This window comes from Solanum pennellii, chromosome 6 (assembly GCF_001406875.1).
Source record: "Solanum pennellii chromosome 6, SPENNV200".
In the NCBI taxonomy this organism is placed as follows: domain Eukaryota; kingdom Viridiplantae; phylum Streptophyta; class Magnoliopsida; order Solanales; family Solanaceae; genus Solanum; species Solanum pennellii.
The window spans coordinates 24,691,538-24,697,189 of NC_028642.1; the positions used below are offsets into that span (position 1 = coordinate 24,691,538).

Genomic DNA, 5,652 nt, shown 5'->3' on the forward strand with positions numbered 1-5,652 from the left:
AGATGTTGATTTGTTTTATTTAATGAGTTTAAGTCTTCCGCATTATTTTCTGTTGATATATGTTAAAATGATAAGGGTTAGATTGGTTGGTTCGCTCACATAGGAGGGAAATTGTGGGTGCCAGTCGCGGCCCCGGTTTTGGGTCGTGACACTACAATCATTTTAACATAATCAATGTCGACCATTCATATATTATAAGGCCAATTTTACAGTGTACACATAGAGACATATATTAGTCTTATTCAAATATTCATATATTGATCAACATGGATCATTCAAAAAAAATTCCCCATTAATATGCATAATTCAAAGAATAGATAATCAATTCATCACAATAGAATCACAGTTCCACCAATAACAAGCCACGGTGACAATGCCCATGCATAGGCTAAATCGTGTTTTGGAAGGGACATGGGTTCACAATACAGTTGGATTGAAATTGATGTTAAACACAATAAATTATCATCAGTTTACCATGATTAAGCTTTTGAAAACGTTTTGAGAAAGAACATATGGCTAGATTGAAGAAGAAAAAGTTTGATCACGAAATCTCTTTCGAAAACTTTGAGAAGGACTCTATAAATGGAAGATTAACTAAACATGAAGGATCACCATATCTTTATTTAGAATAAAAACTCAAATACATGATGAAAAATCAATGGGAATTTAAGCTCCATGTTGTTTTTGAGCTTCACCTTGAATGGAGATTTCTAGGGAGAATTGGATTTGGAGGGAATGTCTAATTTGTGTAGAATGGACTGGGAATGCATTGATAATTTTTTGATCACATAAATACACCCAAAAAATTATCAAATAAAACAAGTTGGATCAGTTTAGGACGTGGGGTGAATTTTCCATTCACCCCTGTTATAGCCTGCACCAACGGCCACCATTGACGCCAATTAGGTCAATCGACGGACCGTGTCTGGCTTCCGTTGATTTGATCTTGGTCTGTTATTTTGCTGAGCCTTCCCCATGCTAAGTGTTGATCGAAGACTCCCCATTGACGGGGCTTCAGTCCACAAATGGGGTGTTTTTTTGTTCTCTCGATTAACACTGCCAAAGTAGTGTCTCGACAGCCTTCGGGTCCTTCGTGAGTGCTTCCTGCGGGGTGCTGCTCAAGTCGTACCACTACACCATTTCGGCCTACAACAACACCACATAAGTGTAGCCTAAACTAGAAAAAAGTGTGGCCTTTGATAAAAGGCTACAATTTTGGACATTCAGCAACACTTTTTAGGGGCTGCCCAAAAGAAGCGTAACCTTTGACATTAGGCAACACTTTTTAAATGTTGCCATCTTTGGCTACACTGATAAAGCGTAGCCAAATAGGAATAAGGGCACGCTTTGAAGACGTGCATTAGCAACACCTATTTTTTGTTAGACTACACTTAAAAGAGTTGCCTTTTCAGATTTATTGGTCACACTTAAAAAGTGTTGCCTTTTATTGGTCATATATTGCAACACTTTCAAAGTGTAAATTTTTATCTACCTAGAGCAACACTTACAAAGTGTAACTTCAACATTTATATGCCTACATGTAGAACAAATATATATAATATATTTACATACATACAAGTGACCTAAAACACAAAATGAACTAATTAATCATTCAATTGAAGCTATATATTTCAAATAAACTTCGAGAAATATTGCATGTACAACCAAAAGATAGTATGTGTTGTGTACATACCCATACTTATACATCAATATTCTAAATGTGTATACAATGAATCAAATATGTATTTAAACTTTTACAATAGTTCAAAAACTCTTCATCATCCACTTCAAATTTGATCACCTCCATTTCCCTACACAAATAAGATATTGGCAGTTATATAGAAGAGGTAAGAAGTTCAGATTGCAACAATATAGAGAGGCAAGAAATCCAGCAGTTACAGAAAATTAGATTGCATCTTTTGATGTTCAAACAAGCAAGATGAATAGTGGTCAAGAGAAATAAAACCTTAGCTCAATTCAAACCAAAGCCAATAACAATAAATTACCAATTATGAAATAGCAAAAACAATATATAAGTCAATAAGCAAGATCAAAGATCTGTTATACATACCCTGTGCAAATACGTTTCTGAGTTCATAGGAAAATCAGAATTGATAACAACGTTAACTTCTTGAATATCAATTCCTCTACTAAACAAATCTGTTCAATCAAGAAAGAACACAAAATAAAGAAATTTAACAATTAATCAATTTGAAATTTCAGCTGTAACGGAAAGCGTGACGGACCGTCGTAGCCATGACGGTCCGTTCTGCATGTTCATGATGAAGATCAGAGAAGTAGCAGAAGAAACTTGCAACTGTGGGACGACGGAGTCCACGACGGCCCGTCATGACCACGACGGATGTCCACGACGGCCCGTCATGACCACGACGGCCTCTCATGACCACGATGGCCCATCATGACCACGGCCCGTCATGACCACGACGGCCTCTCATGACTACGACGGCCCGTCACGAGGTCCACGGCGGCCCGTCGCGAGGTCCACGACGGCTCGTTGTGACCATGACGTCCCGTCCCGAGGTCCGTCGACCCAGCCGCGTTTTGACAAATTTCCAGCAAATAGAGTTACTATCTATACTAATGGCCAAAACAACTGATGAATTTTGTAAATTTGTAAGTCTAAATTTGTACTTACTTGATGAAATAAGTTCTTCAGCTTCCGTCCATCAGCTCTTCGAGTGAGGTCTGGGGATACAACAAATACACAACGTAATCACACAAGTGAAGGATAGAGTTAATATGCACCGGAAACTATGAGGAAAACAACATTACCTTTCTTCAGGCAGTGAACTGGAACGGGACGAGCAGGGAAACGATCTTCACCAAGAAACTTGAACACTAACAACGGATGAGAATTTCGGGCAGAATCACGAACTCGAACAAAGATTGGGAAAACTGATACGCGAAACGAATTAGAAAATGTGATACTCTTATCGCCACTTGACTCTCCCTGCCTTGAATGTGTTTCTATATATATATTTTAACTATTTTCTTTAGCTGCTCTAAATGTTTTTGCTCAAATAAATCACAACTTTTTTCCATCCCTAACAGTGAAAAAAGAGGTTTATATATGGAGGCTAAAATACGAGCTACACTCCCAAAAATCAACTTATGAAGCTAAAATACAAGTCACACTCCCAAAAATCGTATAAAAACACAAGAATATCAAAACAATAAAGCTAAAATTTAGACTTTCAGAATGAAATTTCTTACCTGATAAAACCTACTCCAACAAAATCTGTTTGAAATTGTGTTCTTTAGTGAGAAACTTGAGAGAAAGGTGTGACAGAGAGACTAATTAGCTTCAATTCATCATCTTGCAAACAACCCAGAAATATTCATTCCTTTTAAACACAAAACAAAAAAGCAAACACTTCAGCTAAAAAGAAGACTGCTTTAGAACTAACACTTGACGAAATACGTATAGGAAAAGAGAATCGTACTTGCTCTTCAAAAAATTGTTATTTGGAGATGACGACTTGAGATAAGAGTTCATTGATGACTGCAACTCTTCAACTCAACTCTTCAGCGTGTATCAGAAAGGAGAATCGGTTCTTCTGCTATCTTCACCTCTCTTCATCTTGGTTCATCAACTCTTTGTTCATCGAAAATCTGGATGGAAATGTGAAGGAGGAAAGCTGAACGAAGCAAGTGCAGTGAAAGAGTAAAGTGAAGTGAAAAAGTTAATGTTTGGTCTTTTATTAATGTTTATTTTTTTTGGCCAATAAAAATGGGAGGGAGTGTTAAAAATATTGGAGGGAATATAATATTTGAGTGAAAAATTTTAAGGCAACACTTATAAAGTGTTGTTTTTTCAATTATAAAAATAGGACATCTTAGAAGTGTGGTCATATATGTAAATAGGTGTTGCCAATTATATCATATTTTAACAACACTTATAAAGTGTATCTTATATTATTAAAGAGTACACTTTTGAAGTGTTTCCAAAATTAATGTAGCTAAAAGTTATAAATTTTGGCTACACTTTAAAAGCGTTCCCAAAACTACTTTAGGAAAAAAATTTACAAGTGTAGTCCAGAATAATTGTGGTCGTAGGCCTAATACTGTGTAGTGTACCCAAACGTTTCCAATGTAAATATGAACATTAACAAGTCAAGGAACTCCACATTAGTTTCATCCAAAAAAATTACATGGAACACGTCCAATCATTAGTTAGGCCTAGTGACATGAGGGTCATACTCAACCATATCACGCTTAGTTGTGTCTTTAGAGGAAGGTCATTCTCCTCAACACACTTACAATTTTAATGAGTTCCTACCCAAGAAAATGCACAAGGTAAACTTTACTGTAACATGAGAATTTCTCAACTATTAGCCAAAAGCATGCTCATAATTTTTCTTCATAATGAAGCCAAAAGGGTAATTCACACCATACACATCATAACAATAGGAAGCCATTTCACAATATTTCAATTTATAGAATAACCCTAGCTTTCATAAACATGCATTATATAGGGAAAGTCTTGCAATTCATAGGCACACACAACAAGAATAGCTAGACATGCCTATACTTTTAAAAAGTGAGTCTACAATCATGCTTTCGAAAAAGTCACATAGTTTTTCAAGAGAATCATCATTTTCATTTTAAGGAGACTCAAATTATTCATTATAAGTCTAAACATTAGACATTAAGAGTAACATAAAACATGCTTCTTACCTTATCCCATGAATTAAATACACAACTAGCATATCAAGATGCACAGTTCATGACAAAACCATATTTTGCTCAAAAAGTTATTTCAAGTAATTAAGAATCTTCAAAATATTCTCAAGATAGTGTCAAAGCAAGACATAACCATAATATGAAGGGCATGCAATTCATACTTTATCAAAAGCTCCTATCACGAACATGGTTATTAAAAATTGTTAGATTAAAGTTCAAGTAAGAATAAAAGGATTAGATGAAAATATCTACAAACTTACTACTCACATCACCATCCCCCTCTTAAGTTAAACCCAATTTTGTGAAACATAACCCAACCTCAAGAGGATCTTAACCTATCAACGTTCATTTTCATCACTTAAAAGTCATTACTACTTTAGAAGGAATTACAATGAGTCAACATAGGTACACTAAGGATTATAAACCTTATAATGTATGCAAATTATCCTTCAGTTATCAAGTTAGGTCATACTACCCAACGACTTAAGGTTTTTATGCAATACAATAGACACCAAGGTCATACAACATTAGGGGAAAAGAACAAGGAGATTTAGCCATAAGGCCTCTTTCTTTTGTTTCAACGTTATACTAAGGTAACTTCTAGCTCAATCAAACCGACATCATCAGCCTACAAGGAGAATCATGCTACCCTTACTTCTAGGACCAAGCCTATACAAAAGACTCCAATCCTTGCAAATCAATCATGAAGGTTCACATATATAACCAAAGAAACATTTGAAACCATTTTAAGATATACCTAGGGCAACATGCCGTCATAGGTTATCCCTAAGCATTTCAAGTTCAAGTCATAACATTAGGCTACCATCATGTAAAATCATGTAGTAGCATACCATTGAAAAAGAGACTCATTTTAACCATAACAACTTTCTTCAGTTATTATTTTTATTTCATTTTCTGACATTATTCTTCATTTATTTCATCATTATC

At 35.4% G+C, this 5,652-nt stretch overlaps 1 long non-coding RNA gene across 2 annotated transcripts; it reads right to left on the bottom strand.

The window, feature by feature from the left end:
* Positions 1–1,771: 1,771 nt before the first annotated feature.
* Positions 1,772–3,345, bottom strand: LOC114077668. Of its 2 annotated transcripts, none has more exons than XR_003579023.1 (3): positions 3,235–3,345; positions 2,794–2,916; positions 1,772–1,811 (listed from the first exon to the last, which is right to left on the bottom strand). It is a non-coding gene; the product is annotated as an uncharacterized LOC114077668 (long non-coding RNA). The 2 variants fall into 2 exon arrangements; XR_003579024.1 differs by lacking the exon at positions 1,772–1,811 and adding an exon at positions 2,657–2,706.
* Between the last annotated feature and the right edge of the window lie 2,307 nt (positions 3,346–5,652).